Source organism: Rutilus rutilus (genome assembly GCF_951802725.1).
Source record: "Rutilus rutilus genome assembly, chromosome: 1".
Lineage (NCBI taxonomy): Eukaryota > Metazoa > Chordata > Actinopteri > Cypriniformes > Leuciscidae > Rutilus > Rutilus rutilus.
The window spans coordinates 55870147-55881866 of NC_140209.1; the positions used below are offsets into that span (position 1 = coordinate 55870147).

Consider the following 11720-nt stretch of genomic DNA (forward strand, 5'->3'; position numbering starts at 1 on the left):
TCTGACCAACCCTGTATCACATGAAATACGTTCTGAGGAAACTATTTTGCAAATCACAATTACGTTACATGCCAACATATAAGCAGTGCTATTACGTTGGTCCTTAACCTAATAAGCAGTGCTATTACGTTGGTCCTTAACCTAATATAGCCAATCTATTGCAGTGCTATTACGTTTGTCCTGAACATAATACATCCAAAGCAGGTTTCTTTTCACACGTTGCAGCTAATGCTGTTCATTTTGTTTTAATTATTTACTCCCTTTTTTTCTCATTGGGCAACAAAATATTATCTATGCCAGGGCGAGTCAAATGGCGGCACCCAGATAATTTTTATCTGGCCCTCCAACTGGTTTTTGATGTTTAAAACCCCTCGCAATCTGATATCAGTGGCTGCGTTCCAAACCGCATACTTCCCTACTATTTAGTATGGGAAAAAGAGTAGGCGAGCGAAAAAGTATGTACGAATCCAAAAGAGTAGGCGAGAATTACCTGGGTGACGTACTAATTATCGCGAGATTCGGACTTAACACTAGAACTGCCATGGCGGTCATTTTGACCGTTTTGAATTTTATGAATATTTTGAATAGAAGGAAGATGGCGGATGTTACTGCAACAAGTGCTCCTGGGTTTGCCAGAGCTCGTCTTAAACCAGAAATATATAAGACCATTGATGGCAAAGTTATAGTTGAAGATGAACTTTTACACTTCCTTTCGATAAAAATAAGAACTTTAAGTCAGGATGAAATAGTCCTTTTAGCTGCAAACCACTTTGGATCAGATTGGATTGAGGCTTAAAAGAAAGTGCTGTTTGAACTCTGTTCCACTACCCAACGGAATATCTCTCACAAAGGAGCACAGAAAGACGCCAATAACATCAAGAGCTGTCTTAAAGTCCTTAATGAATGTGGGGACAATATTCCAAAATTTGTATCATATTATCTGGATGAGCTGCCACCTGTGACTTTTTCCAACATGGACGTCTGTGGCCTTCTTCGGAAAGTTGAACAGTTGCATGCTGATGTATCCGTCTTGAAACATGTGATGCACCGACAATCTGAAACAAGTGAAGGTTTGAGTGCAGTCGCGGCGGACGTGAGTCGCCGGGTTTGTGCCCTCGAGCAGAACGCTGCCCACGGTGGTGCGGGCTTTGATGCGCCGGTGAGCTGGATGGAGAATGCAAGCACCACGCGCGATACTCACTATACCGATGTCGGTGGCGCGGATGGTTCGGCGGAGGTGCCTGAAACAACAGGTGACAGACGCCGAGGAGAGGCTCCAAGACCCGTGCTTCAAGCAATGGAGAGTTTTACGCCAGCAGTTAGCCCTGGGTTAACGAGGCTGTCGCCTGGAGTACCCAAGTGGAACCAAGTTGTAAAAAGGGGGCGACAGAAGCGCACAGAGGAGTCCCAACCGGGATTACGTACTGGCAAATCTGCGTCGGAACGGAGGGCAGCAAAAACTGTTGTGGGCACTGGAGCGGTAAGAGACATCAAGATGATAACAACTAAAAGGGTGAGTGTCTTCGCCAGTAGGTTTTCACCTGATGTAGATGTTGAAGTATTGCGCGCTCATCTTACGCATAAACTTGGACATGAAGTATCATGCGAAAGGATTGCTACCGTAAACAGCAGATACGCATCATTTAAAATAGCTGCTGAATGCAAAGATGTTGGCGATATGTATAACCCAGAACTATGGCCAGAGGGAACGTATGTACGGCGCTATTATGAACCACGGAGAGCTGGAACCGTGGGTGCTAACTTTAAAGCGGCTACTTTACCTTCTGCCAGTACGAGTATGCCTGATAATTGCATGAGTGCCAAAGTATGATGTCGCTATGGATATACGCGTCCTATCATATAACTGCCGTGGCCTGCGCTTGGGTCAAAGTGCTGAAGATAAAGCTCGCCGTTTTATTGTTGATCAGTTGCTGGAGCACAGTGATATTCTGTGCCTACAGGAAACATTTCTTGCAATGCAGGATTTACCGGGTCTGAACTCAATCAGTGACAGCTTTCATGGTGCTGGAGAGTCTACCACTGACCTCAGTCTGGGAATACAAAGAGGCAGAATTCCAGGAGGTGTGGCAATTCTGTGGAATAAAAAGCTGGACTCAGCGATTGATGTAGTTAGGCTTGGTGTGGACTGGTGTATTGCTATACGTCTGACACAGTGTGATAAGGAATTTATTATTTTAAATATTTACACTCCATATGAATGCCAGCAAAATGAAGAAGATTATGTAAATAAGTTTGCTTTTATTAGTTCCTATTTACAAAATGAGTGTTTCTCAAATATCTTTATTGTTGGGGATATGAATGCAGACATTTCAGACAACAGGTCAGTGTTTGCTAAACATTTAAATAACTTATGCACCGATAATAATTTAATACTGTCCAGCAGAGAGCTCCTGCCTGTTGATAGCTATACACATATAAGCGAGGCCTGGCACACCACGTCCTGGCTGGACCATTGCCTCACTACAGCCGATGCTCACGCATCCTTGGCACATATGGAAATTTTATACGATGTATCCACTTCTGATCACATTCCTGTAAAAATAGTGATCAGGTCTGAGTACATACCGTCAACTATAAAATGTGAAAATAACTCAAATCATGTTTTCTTGGACTGGTCCTCTCTTACATGTGAAAAAATGTCTTTGTATTATGAACATACTGATCAATTATTGAATAATATATATCTCCCTAGAGAGGCACTCTTGTGCAAAAATGGTAATTGCACAAACAGTAAACATATCACAGATATCTCTGCTACAGTGCTATGCATAAGTTTAGACACCCATACTAAAGTTGACTAAAAAGAGGAATAAAAAATCATCTTTTGGAAACTGAACTTAATGCCTTAATTTAAAAAAATAGGAAAAATCCAACCTTTAAGGACACCAATTTTCTTTGTGAATGAATAATGTATCGTAAATAAATAAATGTTCTTCCTTAAAATACAGGGTGCATAAGTTTGGACACCCCTATGTTAAATTCCCATAGAGGCAGGCAGATTTTTATTTTTAAGTATTTAAAAAAAAAAATTTTTTTAGGATACTATGCATCCTGATAAAGTTTCCTTGGCCTTTGGAATTAAAATAGCCCCACATCATCACATAGCCTTCACCATACCTAGAGATTGGCATGGTTTTATTTCAGTTAGCCTAATAGCTAGTTTGATTTGCATTGAGAGATGATCTTATGGAAAGTACCCCATGCCAATCTCTAGGTATGGTGAAGGCTATGTGATGATGTGGGGCTATTTTAATTCCAAAGGCCAAGGGAACTTTATCAGGATGCATAGTATCCTAAAAAAAATATAAAAAAAAAATACTTAAAAATAAAAATCTGCCTGCCTCTATGGGAATTTAACATAGGGGTGTCCAAACTTATGCACCCTGTTTTTTTAAGGAAGAACATTTATTTATTTACGATACATTATTCATTCACAAAGAAAATTGGTGTCCTTAAAGTTTGGATTTTTCCTAATTTTTTTAATTAAGGCATTAAGGTCATTTTCCAAAAGATGATTTTTTATTCCTCTTTTTAGTCAACTTTAGCATGGGTGTCTAAACTTATGCATAGCACTGTATGTATACTGCAATTGTCTCTGCTTTACTTGAAGCTAGTAAGTCTCTCCTTAAGCATAAAAAGGGAGGAAAAACTCGGCCTGGTTGGAATGCATATGTGGCTGAATTCTATTCTGAGGCTCGTGAAGCTACTAGATCCTGGGCAATGGCTGGTAAACCAAGACAGGGACCTATTTTTGAATATAAGAAGAGCACAAATGCAAAATGTAAATATGCAATACGTTTCATTAGTAAAAATGAGCAGCATCTGAGGGCAGAAGCTATGGCCAAGAAACTTTTAGACAACACAAATAATGATTTCTGGAAAGAGGTGAAACGTACAAATAACTGCAAACCCTCACTACCATGTTCAGTTGATGGAGTCCCTGGTGCAAATGCTATTGCGGAGCTCTGGCGAATGCATTATAGAAAATTGTTTAATTGTGTACAGACTAAATGTTTTAAAGTAGATAATGTTGACAATGTAGATGCAATCAAATTTCATGAGGTCTCTAAAGCTATTAGGAACTTAGCAGCTAATAAATCAACTGGCCTGGATTCTATCTCGGCTGAACATCTAAAAAATGCAAGCATAAGGCTGTATACACTTCTTGCACTAAGCTTTACTGCCTTCATGATCCATGGCTTTCTTCCAGACTCAATGATGTCTGTGATGCTGACTCCTGTGATTAAGGATAAAGCAGGAAAAGTGGGTTCCTCAGACAACTATAGACCCATCGCCTTAGCTAATATATTATCAAAAGTTGTGGAACTAATTCTCCTTGAGAGGATCAATGAATTGATTACCTCTGCAGATAATCAATTTGGTTTTAAACCAAAGCATGGTACGGATATGTGCATATATGTCCTGAAGGAACTACTAAGCAACTATAAGAGAAAAAACTCAACTATTTTTATATGTTTTTTAGATGCATCTAAGGCATTCGACCGGGTGAATCATTGGAAATTATTTAAAAAATTGGATGCAGCAGGAGTCCCTAAATACATTGTCAGAATCCTGTCATATTGGTATGCCCAACAGACCATTCAGGTGAAATGGGACAGCTGTATGTCGGCTCCTTTTCATATCAGTAATGGAGTAAGACAAGGGAGCATCTTATCCCCCATTTTATTCAATTTTTACATGAATGATTTATCAAATAATCTAAACCGAGGTAAAACTGGCTGTATGGTCGGCAGTACAGTGATGAATCATCTTATGTATGCAGATGATTGTGTGATTTTTAGCCCGAGCTCAGCTGGACTGCAGCATCTTCTTAGCATATGTTCTGCGTTTGGGGAAGAACATGATGTAAAGTACAATGATTCCAAAAGTTTTATCATGATTTGCAGAACCGCAGAAGACAGACATTTAACCTTTCCTGTTTTTAGGCTTGCAGGTAATGTTCTTAATATCTGCAGTAAAGTGAAATATCTTGGTCATCTGATTACAGATCAGCTTACAGATGACGATGACATTAATCGTCAGTGCCGTATGCTGTATGTGAGGGCAAATGTCCTGGTACGCAAATTTGGTTGCTGCACGACTGGAGTCAAGTTGACCCTATTTAAAGCATACTGTTCGCCTTTGTACACTGCACACCTGTGGCTAAACTATAAAAAAGCTAGTCTTCAGAAATTGCAAGTAGCATTCAATGACGCTTTGAGGATGTTACTAAAAAAGCCCAGATCAACTTGTGCAAGTGAGTTGTTTGTGAGCACCAGAGTTGACACACTGCAGTCTGCCCTGCGAAAAGCGATGTTTAGGTTCATTCGTCGGCTGAATGATTCTGTAAATCAAGTTGTTGTGGTGCTGGTGAATGTTAGGTACAGTGCCACACGTTGCATGTCTCAGTTTTGGGAACACTGGTATAAGTGTCTTTTAAAGGCGAGTCATTTGTAACTTTGTGCTGTGTAATTTGTGTTTTTTTTGTATTTGTATTGTTTTGTGTGGATGGACCATGAGTCTGAATAAAGAGACGCTAAAGAGACGCTAATATATCTGCAATAACTTTGTTGAAAAAATAAATACAATCCTGCTGTACCTGACTTTTCCTAAAAGTGTCTGTATTTTCATTTAAAATGTTTTTCATATAAATTACACATAAGGCAAAAAAACAAATGAACATATTTACCTATTTCGGCCATAGACGGTCATATTGACCGCACTGAATTTCGCGGTATTATTATAGGCTATATATATATACAGAACGTTCCCCTAACGTTCCCGTTTGGTTCCCATTTGGTTATTTTTTTGGGAACCAAACAAGAACGTTCTGGGAACGTTCCCTGTAGGTTATTTTTAGGATCTATGTTTATAACATTAAGGGAACGTTCCCAGAACGTTCCCTGTAGGTTATTTTTAGGTCTAAATTTATAACCTAAAGAGAACGTTCTGGGAACGTTCCCTGCAGGTTGTTATTTAATAACCTAAAGAGAACCTTCCCAGAACGTTCCCTGCAGGTTATTTTTAGGTTTAATTTTTATAACCTAAAGAGAACCTTCCCAGAACGTTTCCTGCAGGTTATTTTTAGGTTTATTTTTATAACCTAAAGAGAACCTTCCCAGAACGTTCCCTGTAGGTTATTTTTAGGTTTAATTTTTATAACCTAAAGAGAACCTTCCCAGAACGTTCCCTGTAGGTTATCTTTAGGTTTAATTTTTATAACCTAAAGAGAACCTTCCCAGAAAGTTTCCTTGCAGGTTTTAGGTTTTATTTTTATAACCTAAAGAGAACGTTCTGAGAACGTTCTCTGCAGGTTATTATTTTAATATCACTTATTAACAGGCAGATTCAACTGACAACGTCGTCAGTACGGTCCCCTAAGGTTATAAGATAACCAACAACGTTCAGATCTATTCGCAATAACTTTTTATTAATGATATTTTAAATTATGTTAAATATTTTAATTCTATATGTTAAATGCTGCGTGACTTCGAAGTGTTTTAATGCGCATGCGCGTGATCAAACACTGGAGCACGTGCGCTGCGCGAGAGCAGATGGAAACGTCATCGACAACTGACAAACAACAAAACTCCTGTCTCTCGCTGTTGGTTTCACTGCTTTCAGGTAAGTTTAGACAACAAATTCTCACAAATAATACACACAAACGCCCCTGACACATTTCTTACGTGTAATTGACACGCTTCTGTTAAATATTTATTTTAAAAAAATGGTTTTATGTCTTTGAAAAAGTCCGTTAGCATCTACGCTAGCTAACCGTTTTCAAAAGACAACGTTAGGCCTAAGTTACGTTAAGTTGAGGTCTTATTTATGAAAGTTTGGGTTTTTAAACACATATTTAGTGTAGATAACAGTTTTTGATAGTTTTACTGGTAATTTGTCAATGGGAAGTAAGCTAATTTATTTAGGCTAACCTAAAAGAATGCATTGTATTGTTAACTTAATCAGTGACGTCACTTACCAATATTGCTAAAATGTGATTTCAGAATAGCGAGAGAAAAAATAAAACTCTACAACAAGGGGTGAGTTATTGTTTAATCATGATGATAATTCCATATGCATTTATTTCACAATATATTATCTTAAGATTTGTATATATTTATCTTTTATGCATTTCACCTCTGTTCTAGCTTGGTTCCTTGTAATAAACCTATCACATGTAATATTTTTGGCTCTGTGACAAACAGCATGTTATGTTCCTAGATCATCATGCTGTGATGGCCTGCTGCACTCCCTGTCCAAGAAAATCTCTATGAACCATATGACTAGTAAGCAAAACCACCTCAAACATGCAGTGCACTACTGTTCAAAGGTTTGGGGTCTGTAAGATTTATGCTTTTGAAATAAGTCTCACATTTTAAAATCATTAACCCCAAGTTTTTTCAGTGAGATTGTCCTTGTGAAGCCTGTAAGCTAAATAATCAGCTAAATAATAGGCGACTAATACAATATTATAATGGTATATGGACTAATACAATATTATATGGTCATAGTTATAATAATTCATTTAACTATTATGATAACATGATATCCTGATGATGATTACTATATTTTATTTTATTTCTTTAGGTCTGTTTTGAATTATGTTGGCCAATGAGACTGACACCATACTGTCCAACTCAAAGGTATTTATGTATTTTTTTTATTGATCAATACTGAAATTCTTTGTACTTTTAAATGCTGAATGCGGTTCAGGGGGTCGACAACTTTAGGCAGTTATTTTTCACAGATTTATTTATTTAATGTTTATTTGACAGGGACAAATGCATAGAACATTGCTTTATAAAAAATACAAAGTAGATGCCATGCATACAGGTTTATAGCCATGACTAATTTGCAACCCCTTGATCTCTTGGGCAGCTGTGGCTCATACTCTTAGCCTTTAAAAATGTTTGAATTGATATCCCCAATGCAATATCAGGGGGTAAATATATCAGTAGAGTTCTTAAAGTTATGGCTTTGCTCTTGTTACCAGATGAGATAAAATCCCTATTGTTTGGCCCTGTATTCTTCAGGACAAGACCTTGATGCCATCCACAGTCAGTAGATGAAGAAGGTGAGTTTAGCCGAATTCAGTTCTCTTTCACTTTTTTTTTACAGACACGTGCACGCAAAATGAAGTCAAAATGGCGAGTTTCCTCTTGTCTTGTGTTTTAAACAGAAAGAAAACGGATGTGTGTCATTTATATTAGTTCTGCGCATTCGTCTTAAAGGGACAGCAGCCTAACGTACCCGCAGCTGTTTGTGTCGCCAACGGTGATCAAACATCAAAAGAGAAAATGACTTGTAGCTTTAGCAAAGATACATTAATTTTATAGTTATTTTATTTTTACACGGAAGACTTATTTTACATTTTGATAAATCAATTTCTGTACCTGATAAGTTAGATTTAACTGAAAAACATAATGCACTGCTTATTTCAACTGTGTTTTTCTTCTATTGTATTTATCTATGCTTGTTATCTATTGTAATTTTCTATGCAGGTTCACTCCTCTACAAAATCCCCCCAATAGGGGTTATGCGGAGCGCCCAGCGGTTGAACCGGAAAGAGGTCTAAGCATTTCCGCTTTTCACTTCCGTACACATCTGCAGCGGTAGGTGATCTCTGAGTTTACTGTTAATTTTTTTACACTAAAATTCTTACTTCTGTTTTAATTAAAATGTCACGAAGGCTAAAATATCAGAAAAGGGAACATCCGAACAGCAGTTTTTGTTGTGTGCCGGTCTGCTCTATGTCGGGGAAAATGAGTAGTACAAATAGGTTCTGTACTCATAAAGTGACGTCAACATCAGCAGTAGCATTCGCCGTCAGGCAAGTGTTATTTAAATAAACTCCTGATGTACTTACAAACTTTCCAATGCCTCGTTTAATGAGTACAGAACCTATTTGTACTACTGTAGTAGTTTGGTACCATTCTGGGCATTATTAGTGGGGTAATTTACCAGATACAAACCTGGAGCCGTTAGCGCATGCACTAAACCATACGGCTGATATCTCTAAATAAACTCTAAATTTTTCAATATCGTGCAGCCCTAATATTGAGCATATCTTAAAGTGAACCTGGAATGATAATTTGTGATACCAGATGAGATGTATGTATGATAGATTTTGAACTGTACTATTTTTTTTATTTCAGGTTCCAGCGGAAGGCATCAAGGCATCAGACGTTGGCCTGGACAGATGCACCTGTAAACTACACCGACCTTTGCTTTTGCATGGATGGCTGATTATTACCATGTTCTGTGATGGTTTCATTATAGCAAAACTGAGCACCTGTGACAGTGGAATCTGTAGGTGTAAAGTCACAGAGATTAAAAAAAAAAATGATAGCAGTTTCAAACTTTTTTTCACTTTCTTTCTCATAAACAACACAGCAGTTACAGGTTTTCAAACTCTTCATTGGAGGTGAGACTTATACATAAAAGGTAGAGCGAATTCGCAGGTCAGAGTTCACTAGACTTAAATATTATTTTCTCTGTTTTTTATTTGACTTCAGAGAGAGAGGCTTAATGGGTATCCTTACCCCTATATAAAACATTCCTTTTTTGATTTGTAGTCTGAAATAATAAATAGTGCAATATAAATAAATGCAATGTAGTGTTTTGAAATATATACATTTTTCTATACACATTGATGCTGAAATATCTGAATAAATACATGATACCAGCAGCGCTCGTGCTTTCATATCTCCTACAGCTTGTGACACACAATCCCACCTCACTCTTTTCATTTGCTCCAGATGAATATTAATGCCATTACAGGGCTTGAATTTTGGCATGGGATTGTGTGTCCATGTAACAACACGTTGTCTTTTTATTTTCTTGTTAAATTTGCAGATGGTGTTGGGAGTTTAAATGTTTTGAGCAGTGTGAAGATTGGCACATTCATGTATATTGTATATAAATAAATACTTTTTCAACTTTTTAGCCAAAGTTATAGGCTACAGTTTGCAAAAGATAGTTTTAATTAAAATGTTTGTGCAGTTTTATTTATTGAAATATTTTCATGTTTGAAATATTAAATGTAAATTACTGTTCCTGAATACATTTTGCTAACGCTGTTTTTAATGACTTATTTTAGGTTGATAATTAAACAATGAATCAACAAAAACATGGATTGTGTGCTGATTTATTTATTTAATACAAACTGATTGATTTACTTATTAATGATAGTTTCTGTAAATTCAATTTATTGTAATAATATATTCATAGGATTCTTAAGTGTTTGAACAATAAACAATGTAGAATATGTTTGTAGACCTATAATTTGTGTACAGGCATATCAGGATGTGTAGACGTTAGGAGAACGTTCCGAGAACCTTCCGGGAACGTTCTGGGAACCTTTCGGCAACGTTCCGGGAACGTTCCCCTAACCTTCCGGGAACGTTACGAGAACCTTGCGGGAACGTTCTGGGAACCTTTCGGCAACGTTCTGGGAACGTTCCCCTAACCTATAGGGAACGTTCTATTAACGTAAAGAAAACTTTCCTGGCTAACCAATAGGGAACGTTCTTGGGAACGTTCTGGGAACCAAAAACTAACGTTCCCAGAACGTTAAATTGTTAGCTGGGTATATACACAACAATAAAATGTGGTAAAAAATACACTAAACATATTCAACAACAAATCATTTTAATGTAATGATATTCAGAACAGAACAAGAATGAAAAAAATAACTATAAACAAGCCAAAATGAAATAGGCTACTTTATAAGCGAAAGTGAAAGTAAGCGGCGTTAGGCTCACGTAACTCTCTAATTAGAATCAAAATGTTTAAACATTTGCGATGTATTTGAATGGTAAACTATTCTTTATTATAGGCTTTGTACTTAAAGGTGCATTGCGCAACTTTTCATGTTAAAAATACCCGTTTTCTAACCCATACATGCTTAAACAATTGCCTGATGGGCTGACTGAGCCCTTCTCTGATCACTGCGATTGCCTCTATAATCCTGTACAGTAAAATAAATAAGAGGGATTCGGGTCGGAATCTGAGACTGGGCGTGACGTCATGCGCGTTCACGGCACGCTCATATGTCTGGCAGGTTTGTGTATGCGCCGACGCCGCCATTCTCCGTAGAAAATGGATTCTAAGAGACCGGCTTGTAGTTCATTTCAAACACCAACGCAAACTCCACGTAAGATAAAAAAAAAAAGAGAACTTTTGTCTAGTGCAACCAAAAGGTCCAAATTGGAGTCAGACAGGCGTCGGGGTAAGACGAGAGTAAACATAGGGAAGGCTTTCAACAAATGGAGAGATCTCCGGTCTGCTCTAGGGCTCAAACGGGATCCTCAGTTGGCTTTTTTCTTGATAAAAATGTAAGATATATCCCATTCTCTAATGTCTGATACGGCCAATAATGACAATAAATGACGATCCATAAAATGTGTAATGCTTTAGCGTAAGCTAGATAAATGTACAATCGGAATAGGTTTTACTAACTTACCATTGTCAGTGATCAGGTTCAGAATGATTGTGATATAAAATGCTGATATATAAGGTAGATACTTAGACACAAATTTTGAGCAAATTACTGCTTAATTACGATGTATTGCTATTGGAATATGCTACTTAGCTGATCAATAAAACAGGCTAAACCCCCGCAAATCTTCGGCGGATTAGCCTGTTTGGCTTTTATGGTAACGTCATAGTGCCACTTGATTGTTTATTACCTTGAGACA

The 11720-nt window shown here is 37.6% G+C and overlaps 1 long non-coding RNA gene across 3 annotated transcripts; it reads left to right on the plus strand.

Moving 5' to 3' along the window:
- The first annotated feature begins 6597 nt into the window (after positions 1–6597).
- Positions 6598–10150, plus strand: LOC311305676. Of its 3 annotated transcripts, XR_014630045.1 has the most exons (7): positions 6598–6645; positions 7026–7061; positions 7243–7307; positions 7609–7664; positions 8055–8095; positions 8523–8633; positions 9177–10150. It is a non-coding gene; the product is annotated as an uncharacterized lncRNA (long non-coding RNA). The 3 variants fall into 3 exon arrangements; XR_014630046.1 differs by lacking the exon at positions 6598–6645 and having other exon boundaries at positions 6718–7061; positions 8015–8095; XR_014630047.1 differs by lacking the exon at positions 6598–6645 and having other exon boundaries at positions 6721–7061.
- Positions 10151–11720: the final 1570 nt, after the last annotated feature.